The sequence below is a fragment of the Ranitomeya imitator genome, chromosome 8 (genome assembly GCF_032444005.1).
Source record: "Ranitomeya imitator isolate aRanImi1 chromosome 8, aRanImi1.pri, whole genome shotgun sequence".
Taxonomy (NCBI): domain Eukaryota; kingdom Metazoa; phylum Chordata; class Amphibia; order Anura; family Dendrobatidae; genus Ranitomeya; species Ranitomeya imitator.
The window spans coordinates 21,049,785-21,065,195 of NC_091289.1; the positions used below are offsets into that span (position 1 = coordinate 21,049,785).

A 15,411-nucleotide genomic window follows, 5' to 3' on the forward strand; every position below is an offset into this window, starting at 1 on the left:
ACAAACCACCACATTGTGGCTTACAACATTTATCCGGAGGTAGGATAATTACACGGAGACTAAAATGACTGCAGTTTCCTTACATAGAGCCGATCCCATGAGACAAAGGGACTAAATCATAAAATATGTAGTATATACGGTATATATTTTTTCCATTCTCCAACCTCATGATTGAAAGCAAAGAAGGAAAGGACAAAAATGATATATGTTCGTTGGAGAGCAGTGGCGTCCAACTGGTGGTCAAGTCTGTCCTGCCTCAATCCGGTAGCAACATCAAAATAGCAGGTGCTCCCTGGTCGAACCCCAAGCTTGGATGATGTGTAACCTTCAATGGAACTCAGTCGTCCTTCTCACTCTGGTTCTATCCCTTAGACCTCTGTCTGAAGCCACCTCGGCACAGCCAACACTTCTCCTCTACAGGAGTCCGGACTTTTTTACATGGACACCATTTTTTAATTGTATCACTAGAGGCTCCTAAACTGGACTCTTGGGTTCACACCCTGTAATGACTACTTTTTGCCCAAAGCTGGTGCACATCCCTGCCGTAAATAGTGTCTCAAGGATATCCTTGTAGAACGTCCAGGGACAACATGTAAGCAACCGAACAATGTGCTCCTTGGTCAATCCTCTTTTCAGCAAAGCTTGGATGGCATGTAACCTTCACTGGAGTTTAGTCATTCTTTCCTATATGGTTTTATCCATCTCTGTCTGAAGCCAACTTTGCACCGTCAAAACTTCTCTTCTACATCGGTCAGGACTCTCACGTGAACCACTATAGGCCCCTCGTTGGACTTTTGGGTTCACACCCACTAATGACTGGTTGATGCCCATCCCAGCCTCATATAGTGTCTCCAACACATCTCACACAACGTCCAAGGGCAACATGTAATCCACTTCTATTATTTACCAACTAGAGTTGGTGCTAATTGATTCGCTGGCTCAGGTCCATCGACCACATCAGCAATCTATAGTCATTGAACAGGACCCTTGAGAACCCGCTATCACCTGACAGCATCCTTGGCTCCTCTTATGATTAGCAGTCATGCCGTCATGTCATCTCTGTGGCGTTGACACACATTTGATGTCATACCAGGCCGGCTAATCAAAAGGAAAGCCACGTAAACCATCAAGTAAGAGGTGCTACTTAGACCTCCAGTCCAGAAGCCACAAATTACTGATGTGGCCAGTGAGCTGGGTCCTGCGAAACATTTCCCATCATCTCTATTAGCAACAGTACCTTGTTTAAAGTGACAGTTCCTTGTCCAATTTGTCCCAACCAATCCACGTACACAAAGTGAAACACCACCATTTAATATGAACAGTCAAATAAAAATTACCATAGACAGAAAATGGACAAATTTCGCTTTAAATTGTAACCAAGACACAAAGAACCCTCGAGATGAGCTAAATGTGGCGCATGCGCTGTGTTCCTTTGTCTTAGAGCAATTATTACTCCGCTAATGTGCCAATTCCAAACTCACTTCCAGGTCAACAAATTTCCCAAAAAGTTGCACAAAAAGAAATCACTCCGACGAGGCAAGACGAGAAACACTGTGCATGCGTCGTCTTTCCAGGGCATAGATGAGACAAACAATAACGCTATGGACATTTTATCAGTCGGTGCCAAATAAAATCTACATCTGAACTGACTACTCAGACTTCATATATCGAATTTATGGTATCATGTCAGCTTCCTTATTTTTGTAAATTGCCATAACTGAGTAATACGGCGGCTGCAGAGCATCTGGTATTGATCATGTAGTTGTGGCTGTCTATCACCTTTAGCGCCGATCAATAAAGAACCTTACAACTTCTCACTTTTTCAATACCATTGACTCATTTAAAAGGCGTTTTGACAGATCTTTCTTACGGGAACTGAGATTCTGACACTATGTCATAAATACGAGGGTTTCGTTCCTTCAGATTTCAGTGGTTGTATTGAAAAGGGCCTTTAATCAGTGAAGATTCTGCCTTGTGTCTGGAGAAGTAAAACTTATAGGAGATCTATCATCTTTCCGCACTATGTATATTTATCAGACTATACTTTCCGGCTGTGGAGCTTCTTTAGCAAAGTATTGGGGTCTAAACGGTGAAGCCAACGTTAGATTATCTTGGCTTCTAAGGGTAAGACATTTTTTTCAGGTGCTCCGGCATGACCCCCTTGCCCTAAAAATTACCTAAATTGTAAAACTACATTAGATTCAATGCCAAGCTCACGGATATATAGAATGTTCATAGTCATTTGGATTTTGACTTGAGAAAGACGCCACTCCGATGCCAAAACGCGTTGGTACTAAACACCTTATCTGAAGCTCCAAGGCTCCTTTTAACATGATTCTCTCCATTCCGGGAAATGAAATGTTCATAGGGATGCTCTGCTTTTCCCACAGATACTCCGTTTTTCAGGCCATGCCGGTCCACACTTATTCCACATCCCCTGACACGTTACAATCACAGAGCATTTTAGCATCACACTAAAGAGACTTTCTTGTATCACAGGTTTCATGACTGTCCAGAAATTTGCCAAGTATTCCAAGAGTCCATGAAAATTCTCCTTATTTTTTTTTTCGAGAGCCTCCTCGAACCTCCAACTGGGAACGTTGAAAATTACGCCCTTAGTTGACCTCAACTAAATTTGAAAACCATTAAAATTAAAGGGGTCATCCAAAACTAAAATATTGATAAACTATGCTGAGCATAGCTAATCAATGTCAGATCAGTTGGGGTCTCATGATAAATTGTCTCCAGATCTAACAGCCATCGACATCCTCAGTGCAAACCACAGCTCCAGACACTGTCTTCGTGGCTGCTCTTGGGTATTGCAGCTCAAATCATTCACGTTAACGGAAGCAACGAGAACCCAAGAATGGACACTTCTCTGGTTGTGGAGCTGTGGTGTACGCAGTGAATTTCTGCCGGACGGTAACCAGGTTGCACCCCTACACTGATATAATATGTATGACCTATCCTAAAAATTGGACAACCACGCATACCGTTTTTTTTTTTAAATAAAAATTCAAAAGTATAAAACAAAAAACAGACTAGTTTATCAAATCGACTATTGTATCTCCTTTTTTCGCCTGAACGTGCGTCTTGATTTCACTCAAACACTGTAATTTGCACAGTCTGTACAAAGGATACATTGAAATCACAATTTCCCCATACACTGATTTAGTATGTATAAATTTCGGGAAAAATTATCAGACCTTACATTTACTGAAGGTTTGCAGATGTCTCATTTACCAGGCATGAAACTATAGGGAGAGCAATGGTAGAAGTCGCACCTAGACCCTAGTACCTAAGTGGGGTCCCAAGGATCCTTTGGCATATAGCAAATCACCAATATTGTAAAAAGGCGCATTGTAAGCAGGGGTCGTTTTACAAAATTTGCATTCATGCCCAAGAGGTTCATGTTGCTTCTATGACCATCTCTACATTGAAATGAATGGGAGTAATGATAACATATCAGGGATTGATACTCAATTTTTATGGAAATTAGTAGGTTGTGTTACATTCGAGGCAGAAGTCTCACCTAACGATGACGGTCCATCCTGTCCCACAATTATAAGGTCGCCCGCATTCAGCCTCCGTTAGTAAAAGTTACGATGTCTCCTATTGAATCTTCATTCATTAATTTCCTTATATACTCTCTCGCTTGCGCAAGTGCAAAAAAAAAAAGACTAGGGTCCCTACATAAGGTCACACACACCATGCGTGCGCTGTTTTTTGGCACTTTCCGGTTGAAGATAGACTCAAAATCAACTTCCAAACCTACTGCCACTTTTTAGAAGACACTTTCTTCAAGCACGAACAAGAAAACCAGGATTTGTCTGCAGGACGTTGTTCCATCACAGCATCGAAGTCTCCACTGCTTGGCCTTAAAGATGGACAAATAATGACCCGGCCTCTTCCTCACCGGACCTGAACCCTAGTGAGAACTTGTGGGCACTAGATTTATGGTGAAGGAGAACAATCACCTCTCTCATCAGTGTCTTGGATACTGTGGTTGGTGTTACCCAAAAAGTTGATGGTCAACAGATGAAGAAGCTGATAGATCCCATAGATGGAAGACTAATGATTGTTATTGGAAAGTAGAATGGCCATATTGTTCACTGATAATTTTTATGGATCCTCCACTCCATTCCTGGTCTATAGGACTGCCTAGAACATTGTTTTGAAATTTCTGACTTTCCCATAGACAATGAATGCAGCCGAGGCCAAGCATGCACATTTCCACTCCACTCTACAGAGTCCCTTTCTCAGGGTTTTAAACCCCCAATCTTGAGATTACTGGGGGTCCCATGGATCAGCAAGCTATCTCCTTCCCCATAAATAGGGGAGAACTTGCTTTTTGGAAATATCCTATTAGGATCCTATTAAGCCAGTCTATGAAAAGAGTGATGCCAAATTAATTAAAGGATGTATGTTGTTTATTAAATGTGGTTCATGTAAGACTGTCTAAAAGTAATTTGGCTATAATTAGGCACAGACTTGCTTCAAAATTTTCACCATTTTTGCCTTTCCTATTAATAAATCCTTCTTAGATTGGAGAGCGTAAAAACCATACAAACCATTTTTGGCACTTTCAATGTTAAATTTTTGCAGCTTTTTTTTGGCGCAAACTGCGGAAAAGTTTCATAAAGAACGTAGAAAGATACTGTATATATCTGTAGAGGAGGAGGAATCCTGAGTTTTACACATCCTTGCACTTTGGATTCCGCCACGAAATGACCACCTACATTTACACAGACTCAGGATCGCCTAAATTTACCAAAATTGGAGTCACTTAGTCTTAATATTCTCTTAAGGATATTAAAATAAATTAAACCTCATATCAGCTGCAGACAATATAGGGACAATGGAAATCCGCATAGTTCACTGGAGCAAAGAATCGTTCTGTTAATTTCTCTGTGTCAGTCTCAGGTACATTACAATTTACATTTTTTTTAATTATCTGGATTAGTCAAATGATTGATTTTGTCCTTGCCTGCAAGGCTAATTGCAAAGTCTGAGTTAAGAAAAAGTAAAAAAAAAATATATATATATATATAAGTCAGCAGAGTTTATGGAAGCGCGGCGCGTTTCGTGCCTTGCTCTGGCATACAAAGATAAGTTGTTTCTCCAGGCGTAGCGGGCTCCTGCTTGAAAGCGCCAAAGGACTCCAGAATTGGAAAAAAAAGGCAAAAGTGTAATAAACTGATTACAAATGTCTGTCGGTAGTCAAGAAAAGGAACATTGTATCATGGTATTAAAGTAGATTTAAGTCTAAGCTGTGAGTAACCATGGCTTGAATGTAAATAATCAAGGCGACTAAAAATGTGGGAATAAAATCCAATAATAAGGTCCCACAGCAATGGTCCATGGATTTAGAAGGAGGTTTTATATTCAGTATATTGTTTTCAAATATATTTATATGTAAAAAAAACCTCTTACCTTTTTGTTTATAGTTTCTATGCAGACCTATGTGTCTCCACGGTTACAGACTACGACTACAGTATAAACAAACGCTTGATTGCTCCATTTGATCTGTTCTAACTTCTACTTTTTTTGTTGTTAGCAAAAATAGGAGGAAGAGGAGAACATAAGTTCTTCTACGTATTGGTGTTTGTTTGTTCTTTTTAACTCAAGCCGTTTTGCTTCTTTTTTTACAGCAAAAAGTCAAAAATTAAATCGGTCATAAAAGTATGTTATGTTTGGGTCCAACTTGTTGGATCTCCAATGTTGACAAGAACAAAGGCAATATGAGTGGGACCATAGGAACTAGTTACTGCTAGGGAGAGAGAAGGCTCATGTTCATCTGCTGTCCGGCTAAGAAGAGGGTTAGGAACCCCTTGTTCTTCACAATCGCACATGCGAGATTGGTAACCTCAGATTATTACAAGTTTACAGAATTAAGGGGTCATTAGATAGAGTTCAAGCCACTATGGAATGAAGAGATTTCTATTTTCCGTAGTAACTTACGGATGCAAAACCTGGACGATAAAGAAACAAGACAAAAGAATTGATGCCTTCAAAATGTGGTGCTGGAGAAGGATTTTATCAATACCATGGATGGTAAGAAATCAATTTTGGAGCAAATCAAGCCAGACATATCACTCAAAGCAAAGGCCTACTTTGGACACATCATACGAAGAGAACAATTACTGGATTAGGACATCATGGTCGGAAAAATAGAAGGAACAAAGCAAAGAGGAAGAACAACAACCCGATGGCTTGATACAATCAATATAACGCTGGAGAAGATCCTGGTGGACCTATCTAGGCTTGCACAAGATCAATCTTCCTACAGATTGTTCATCCATCCATCAAGTCACCATGGCTCGAGATTGAGCAGCAGGCCATTAAAAAATAAATAAATAAAAGTGTAATTTATAGAACCATTCAGTTAAGAAATCAGTGGTGGTCTGCTATGATGTACTTCACAAATGTGACCCTTTCATTGGCTTCTAGGATGTTGCAAATGATCATTTTGACTAGTTTAATCCTTTAAAGGTAATGTGTGATCTGAAAATGCCCAAAGGATAACATTAGGTTTTTGTGTCAAATGTATTTTTTTTAATGTTGGCAATGTTTTTTTTCTATATCACAATCTATACAATTTTCACACTGGGGCTATATTTATTTAGACTCACTTCCTGTTGTTTCAGGAAATCTGCATGTATTAACCACAACGAAGACTCCGCGCCTATGTTTTGTATTAAAACATCTAATGAGCATGCACAGAGGTCATTATGAAGGGATGGGGAGCAAGGAGAGTTGTGAAATCGCTTATTATGATTGGTGGATCCTGTGCTATTAGCTGTGTATAGAGGTGTTATCAGTCATTGTAATTCTGACTGACAAACATGAAACAAAAAGCAACAAAAAAAATAAGATGATGAAAATGGCAATCTTGAGAGCCGTCTTGGTCGTTTTCTGCCAATTCTGTTCCACTAACATTTACTGTTGACCTAGAGTATTTCCAATATTTAATCTAAACAGGACATGTGACATCCACTATTTGCATTATCTACTATTAGCTTCATAGTTATCTCCAAATGGGGTTGTCTTCATCTCGACATTTGGGGTTTAAGATTTCCAGAATCCATCCTTTCCTCAACCATGAATCTATTACAAAGGCAGTGCATGCTCTCATCATCTCCCACCTTGACTACTGCAACATCCTCCTTCCTGCTGACAATCACACCTCTCCAGTCCATCCTTATCTCTGCTGCCCAATTAATCCACCTCTCTCCTTTCTACTTCTTCACTCTGCAAATTCCTTCATTTGCTCCCAATTTCCCAACATATCCAGTTCAAACTGCTAACACTGACCTACAAAGCCATCCATAATCTCCTCCATATATCTCTGAAATAATTTCCTGATATCTTCCAACACGTAACCTCCGGTCCTCCCAAGATCTCCTTCTCTCCTCCACACTCATATGATCCTCACCTAATCGCCTCCAAGACTTCTCCCGAGTATCCTCCATCCTCTGGAATTCTGTGCTAAGATGTCCTATTATTAACCACCACATTTGGAACCTTCGGATGGAACGCAAAAACTCATCTCTTCAAGAAAGTTCAGAGCCTTCAATAACCGCGTTGCCACCTCACCACCACCGAAGCTGCCACAACGCCCAACTTATTATCTACTTCCCCATTTTCCTGTAAGCCCGAAAGGGCAGGGTCTTCTTCTCTGTACCAGTCTGTCATTGTTAGTTTGTTCACTATAATTTACATCTGTACTTTGTATGTAACCCCTTCTCATGTACAGCACCATGGAATCAATGATGCTTTAAAAATAAATAAAATCTCACAAAATTAGTCCACCAGAGGGTCTTTAGATACTGAGATGGACCAGCAGACCCTCTGACATCACCAGAGTTTCCAAATGGATCCCAAAGACCCCTGACCAACTGCATCAACTTAAAGTCGGGTCAGTCAGGTTTTTGACATTTTGACATTGTATTCTGCTCTATTCTTGCCGTCAATAATTACCGGAACACTGAACTATTAATAATCCTCATTTCCATCCCATTGTGGTACTGTCTGCTCTTGCATATTTGTTGTTTGCTAAATACTGTTTTCAAAAAAAGAAAAAAAAGCTTTAAAAACATGTTTTCCTAATTCCGTCTCTTTGAGAAGCCCCCTCATTCTCACAATCTAGTCTCAAAGAATGCCCCGAGACAAACACAGAAGGAGCAATCTGCTCATCAGCGCTGACACCAGACAAACTGTGCAACTTAACTCAAAGCCGACAAACTAATGACACATCCCGCACCTTATGTAGCGTTCGCCATAAAAACAGAATTTAATTTGGCAGAATAAACCTACTGAAAATCTGTGATCTTGAAGTATTTTCTCCTCTGCCTTCTTCCTTCCCTGTCTCATTACTCGGCATTCGTTTTGTCCTCAAATAGCTCTTATGAATGTGTATCTGTGTGTTGTCTCGTTGCTTTTGATCCCGCACCTTTCCATCCTACTGTCTTTGCTTATCGAAAAATGCAAATTGTCTGCCTTCGATAGTGGAAGAAGGAATTTTCGAGATGCTTTTGTCTTGCTTGAGTTGAAATGCCCATAATATATCCTGTGAAGTCGTTTGCCTCTCTGGTCACCATCTGTTCCATAAATCTCCTGAAAATATCTGACAATTTATTTTTACTGGTAAAAGGCGGCGCGGTCTTGTGCTGTGCAGAACTATGTTCATTTCACTTCCTGCTACAAATCTCATCATCGACTCTTCGACAGTCAACGTCTACAGGAGGATTAGGCTTTTTGGCTTCTGCAATTGAGCAAGGGAATCCTGAATTGGGTAAAAACTAGGGTCCACTCCCTTACTCCCTTATTTTTGCAATGATTCCAATTTTTTTCCCCAAAAACGCAATATAACCCAACTTGTAAATAGACTTCATACTCAAAAAAACGACCAAAATTTTAGACAATCGAAATTGGACACTACTTTCTGTGTTACTTAGTTTCTATGGTATTTTTGAAGGAGATCTTTTAGCAGAATAGGCCCTTTAATACAGGTGAAACATAAGATTGGTCTAGTAGGTACTTCTGATAAATGGACCGAAGTGGGTGAATTTGGTCAAAGACTTAACAACCCCCATAAACATTAGATAAAAGTTGGACAAACTCAACAAATTCAGAAGGGAACGGAAGATTATCTGATAATGTTGGGTGAGAGAAGGATCGGGAGTTGACATTTTAACACCCAATCCTTTTCTTTTAAGTGGAAATGTGGCAGCAGCTTTCTCTCCTCTCCCCAATGACAACGCAATGGGCTCACCAAACCAAGTGCTCATGTTCTTAGGGGCAAAGGGAGATATAATTGTCAGTCGAATGTACATTTAGATGACAGCTAATTTATATTTATGGCGAACTTTAGACAATAGGAGTGTCACGGGGCTACCGTGACAGAGAGGATCCAGCGCTCTGGGCCTCGTTCACACACAGTGAACAGAAGCTCTTCTGTATTCTGACCTGGCTGCTTTATGCCAGCAGTGCAGGAGTTAACCTTATTGCTGAGTTGCTGAGAAATGGGTCTCTGTTGTGAATTCTGTGGTCAAGCTCCCTCCTGTGGTCATGAGTGGTACTTCGGCTGGTTCTGTCTGTGAGCTTCCTCTGGTGGATGTGAGTGGGGCTGCGGCTTCTGAGTTTCCTTCCTCAGGTGACGAGGTTAAGTCGTTAGGTGCTGCTCTATTTAACTCCACCTAGTTCTTTGTTCCTTGCCTCCAGTCAATGTTCCAGTATTGGTCTTGCTCTCTCCTGGATCGTTCTTGTGGCCTGTCTTCACTGCAAAAGCTAAGTTCTGCTGGTGTTACTTTTGTTTGCTATTTTTTCTGTCCAGCTTGCTATATTGGTTTTTCTTGCTTGCTGGAAGCTCTGGGACGCAGAGGGAGCACCTCCGTACCGTTAGTCGGTGCGGAGGGTCTTTTTGCGCCCTCTGCGTGGTTGTTTGTAGGTTTTTGTGCTGACCGCAAAGCTATCTTTCCTATCCTCGGTCTATTCAGTAAGTCGGGCCTCACTTTGCTAAAATCTATTTCATCTCTGTGTTTGTATTTTCATCTTTACTCACAGTCATTATATGTGGGGGGCTGCCTTTTCCTTTGGGGAATTTCTCTGAGGCAAGGTAGGCTTATTTTTCTATCTTCGGGCTAGCTAGTTTCTCAGGCTGTACCCAAGGCGCCTAGGTCTGGTCAGGAGCGCTCCACGGCTACCTCTAGTGTGGTGTGATAGGATTAGGGATTGCGGTCAGCAGAGTTCCCACGTCTCAGAGCTCGTCCTATGTTATTAGTAGCTATCAGGTCACTTTGTGTGCTCTTAACCACCAGGTCCATTGTGGTTCTGAATCACCAGTTCATAACAGTACTGGAGGCCCAAAGTACTAATGCTTCTCAATAGAGGGAAAAGAGAAGTTCTGAGACCATTTTTTTTCCTCTGCACTGTGTTTTGTCTTTCTTTTCCCCTAGACATTTGGGTGGTTCAGGACACAGGTGTAGTGATGGACATTAAAGATCTGTCTTCTTGTGTGGATCATCTCACTGCAAGAGTACAAAATATTCAAGACTTTGTGGTTCAGAATTCTATGTTAGAACCAAGAATTCCTATTCCTGATTTGTTTTCTGGAGATAGAGCTAAGTTTCTGAGTTTTAAAAATAATTGTAAACTGTTTCTGGCTTTGAAACCCCGCTCCTCTGGTGACCCAGTTCAACAAGTTAAGATCATTATTTCTTTATTACGTGGCGACCCACAAGACTGGCCATTTTCCCTTGCACCAGGAGATCCTGCATTATGTAATATTGATGCGTTTTTTCTGGCGCTCGGATTGCTTTATGATTAACCTAATTCAGTGGATCAGGCAGAGAAAAATTTACTGGCTCTGTGTCAGGGTCAGGATGAGGTAGAGATATATTGTCAGAAGTTTAGGAAGTGGTCTGTGCTCACTCAATGGAATGAATGTGCGCTGGCAGCAATTTTCAGAAAGGGTCTCTCTGAAGCCCTTAAGGATGTCATGGTGGGATTTCCTATGCCTGCTGGTCTGAATGAGTCTATGTCTTTGGCCATTCAAATCGATCGACGCTTACGTGAGCATAAAACTGTGCACCATTTGGCGGTATTAACTGAGCATAAACCTGAGCCTATGCAATGTGATAGGACTTTGACCAGAGCTGAACGGCAAGAACACAGACGTCGGAATGGGCTGTGTTTTTACTGTGGTGATTCCACTCATGCTATCTCCGATTGTCCTAAGCGCACTAAGCGGTTCGCTAGGTCTGCCACCATTGGTACGGTACAGTCGAAATTTCTTTTGTCCGTTACTTTGATCTGCTCTTTGTCATCCTATTCTGTCATGGCATTTGTGGATTCAGGCGCTGCCCTGAATTTGATGGACTTGGAGTTTGCTAGGTGCTGTGGATTTTTCTTGGAGCCCTTGCAGTATTCTATTCCATTGAGAGGAATTGATGCTACGCCTTTGGCCAAGAATAAGCCTCAGTACTGGACCCAATTGACCATGTGCATGGCTCCTGCGCATCAGGAGTATATTCGCTTTTTGGTGTTGCATAATCTGCATGATGTGGTCGTGTTGGGGTTGCCATGGCTACAAGTCCATAACCCAGTATTGGATTGGAAATCTATGTCTGTGTCCAGCTGGGGTTGTCAGGGGGTACATGGTGATGTTCCATTTCTGTCTATTTCGTCATCCACCCCTTCTGAGGTCCCATAGTTCTTGTCAGATTACCGGGATGTATTTGATGAGCCCAAGTCCAGTGCCCTACCTCCGCATAGGGATTGCGATTGTGCTATCGATTTGATTCCTGGTAGTAAGTTTACTAAAGGTCGACTGTTTAATTTGTCTGTGCCTGAGTACGCCGCTATGCGGAGTTACGTAAAGGAATCCTTGGAGAAGGGTCATATTCGCCCGTCGTCGTCGCCATTGGGAGCAGGCTAATTTTTTGTGGCCAAGAAGGATGGTTCGCTGAGACCTTGTATTGATTAACGTCTTCTAAATAAAATCACGGTCAAATTTCAGTACCCCTTGCCGCTGCTGTCTGATTTGTTTGCTCGGATTAAGGGGGCTAGTTGGTTCACCAAGATAGATCTTCGTGGTGCGTATAATCTTGTGCGTATTAAACAGAGCGATGAATGGAAAACAGCATTTAATACGCCCGAGGGCCATTTTGAGTACCTGGTTATGCCATTCGGGCTTTCTAATGCTCCATCAGTATTTCAGTCCTTTATGCATGACATCTTCCAAGAGTACCTGGATAAATTCCTGATTGTATACTTGGATGATATTTTGGTCTTCTCGGATGATTGGGAGTCTCACGTGAAGCAGGTTAGAATGGTGTTCCAGGTCGTGCGTGCGAATTCTTTGTTTGTGAAGGGGTCAAAGTGTCTCTTTGGTGTTCAGAAGGTTTCATTTTTGGGTTTCATTTTTTCCCCTTCTACTATCGAGATGGACCCTGTTAAAGTTCAGGCCATTTATGATTGGACTCAGCCGACATCTCTGAAGAGTCTGCAAAAGTTTCTGGGCTTTGCTAATTTTTATCGTCGCTTCATCAATAATTTTTCTAGCATTGCTAAACCGTTGACTGATTTAACCAAGAAGGGTGCTGATGTGGTCAATTGGTCTTCTGCTGCTGTGGAAGCTTTTCAGGAGTTGAAGCGTCGTTTTTCTTTTGCCCCTGTGTTGTGCCAACCAGATGTTTCGCTCCCGTTCCAGGTCGAGGTTGATGCTTCTGAGATTGGAGCAGGGGCTGTTTTGTCGCAAAGAAGTTCTGATGGCTCGGTGATTAAACCATGTGCCTTCTTTTCCAGGAAGTTTTCGCCTGCTGAGCGTAATTATGATGTTGGCAATCGAGAGTTGCTGGCCATGAAGTGGGCATTCGAGGAGTGGCGTCATTGGCTTGAAGGTGCTAAGAATCGCGTGGTGGTCTTGACTGATCACAAGAACTTGACTTATCTCGAGTCTGCCAAACGGTTGAATTCTAGACAGGCTCGTTGGTCGCTGTTTTTCTCCCATTTTGACTTTGTGGTTTCGTACCTTCCGGGCTCTAAAAATGTGAAGGCGGATGCCCTGTCTAGGAGTTTTGTGCCCGACTCTCCGGGTTTGCCTGAGCCGGCGGATATTCTCAAAGAGGGGGTAATTTTGTCTGCCATCTCCCCTGATTTGCGGCGGGTGCTGCAAAAATTTCAGGCTAATAGAACTGACCGTTGCCCAGCGGAGAAACTGTTTGTCCCTGATAGATGGACGAGTAGAGTTATCTCTGAGGTTCATGGTTCGGTGTTGGCTGGTCATCCTGGAATCTTTGGTACCAGAGATTTGGTGGCTAGATCCTTTTGGTGGCCGTCTCTGTCGCGGGATGTGCATTCGTTTGTGCAGTTTTGTGGGATTTGTGCTCGGGCTAAGCCCTGCTGTTCTCGTGCCAGTGGGTTGCTTTTGCCCTTGCCGGTCCCGAAGAGGCCCTGGACACATATCTCTATGGATTTTATTTTGGATCTCCCCGTCTCTCAAAAGATGTCGGTCATTTGGGTGGTTTGTGATCGCTTCTCTAAGATGGTCCATTTGGTACCCTTGTCTAAATTGCCTTCCTCCTCTGATTTGGTGCCATTGTTTTTCCAGCATGTGGTTCGTTTACATGACATTCCAGAGAACATCGTTTCTGACAGAGGTTCCCAGTTTGTTTCGAGGTTTTGGCGAGCTTTTTGTGTTAGGATGGGCATTGATTTGTCTTTTTCCTCGGCTTTCCATCCTCAGACAAATGGCCAAACTGAACGAACCAATCAGACTTTGGAAACATATCTGAGATGTTTTGTTTCTGCGGATCAGGATGATTGGGTGCCCTTTTTGCCTTTGGCTGAGTTCGCCCTTAATAATCGGGCCAGCTCGGCTACTTTGGTTTCGCCATTTTTCTGCAATTCTGGTTTCCATCCTCGTTTCTCTTCAGGGCAGGTTGAGTCTTCCGACTGTCCTGGTGTGGATACTGTGGTGGATAGATTGCAGCAGATTTGGACTCATGTGGTGGACAATTTGACATTGTCCCAGGAGAAGGCTCAACGTTTTGCTAACCGCAGGCGCTGTGTGGGTCCCCGACTTCGTGTTGGGGATTTGGTTTGGTTGTCATCACGTTATATTCCTATGAAAGTTTCCTCTCCTAAGTTTAAGCCTCGTTTCATTGGTCCGTATAGGATTTCTGAGGTTCTTAATCCTGTGTCTTTTCGTTTGACCCTTCCAGCTTCCTTTTCCATCCATAATGTATTCCATAGGTCATTGTTGCGGAGATACGTGGCACCTGTGGTTCCATCCGTTGATCCTCCTGCCCCGGTTTTGGTTGGGGGGGAGTTGGAGTATATAGTGGAGAAGATTTTGGATTCTCGTATTTCGAGACGGAAACCCCAGTACCTGGTTAAGTGGAAGGGTTATGGTCAGGAAGATAATTCCTGGGTCTTTGCCTCTGATGTCCATGCTGCCGATCTGGTTCGTGCCTTTCATCTGGCTCATCCTGGTCGGCCTGGGGGCTCTGGTGAGGGTTCGGTGACCCCTCCTCAAGGGGGGGGTACTGTTGTGAATTCTGTGGTCAAGCTCCCTCCTGTGGTCATGAGTGGTACTTCGGCTGGTTCTGTCTATGAGCTTCCTCTGGTGGATGTGAGTGGGGCTGCGGCTTCTGAGTTTCCTTCCTCAGGTGACGAGGTTAAGTCGTTAGGTGCTGCTCTATTTAACTCCACCTAGTTCTTTGTTTCTTGCCTCCAGTCAATGTTCCAGTATTGGTCTTGCTCTCTCCTGGATCGTTCTTGTGGCCTGTCTTCACTGCAAAAGCTAAGTTCTGCTGGTGTTACTTTTGTTTGCTATTTTTTCTGTCCAGCTTGCTATATTGGTTTTTCTTGCTTGCTGGAAGCTCTGGGACGCAGAGGGAGCACCTCCGTACCGTTAGTCGGTGCGGAGGGTCTTTTTGCGCCCTCTGCGTGGTTGTTTGTAGGTTTTTGTGCTGACCGCAAAGCTATCTTTCCTATCCTCGGTCTATTCAGTAAGTCGGGCCTCACTTTGCTAAAATCTATTTCATCTCTGTGTTTGTATTTTCATCTTTACTCACAGTCATTTTATGTGGGGGGCTGCCTTTTCCTTTGGGGAATTTCTCTGAGGCAAGGTAGGCTTATTTTTCTATCTTCAGGGCTAGCTAGTTTCTCAGGCTGTGCCCGAGGCGCCTAGGTCTGGTCAGGAGCGCTCCACGGCTACCTCTAGTGTGGTGTGATAGGATTAGGGATTGCGGTCAGCAGAGTTCCCACGTCTCAGAGCTCATCCTATGTTATTAGTAGCTATCAGGTCACTTTGTGTGCTCTTAACCACCAGGTCCATTGTGGTTCTGAATCACCAGTTCATAACAGGTCTCTCAGCTGAAGTGGATTTTGTAATCTGATCCTCTA

General features: G+C 42.8%; 1 protein-coding gene across 3 annotated transcripts in view; it reads right to left on the reverse strand.

The window, feature by feature from the left end:
• The window catches only part of TAFA1 (TAFA chemokine like family member 1), a 396,893-nt gene that overhangs the window by 202,786 nt on the left and 178,696 nt on the right, over positions 1-15,411 (reverse strand). The window lies entirely within an intron of this gene.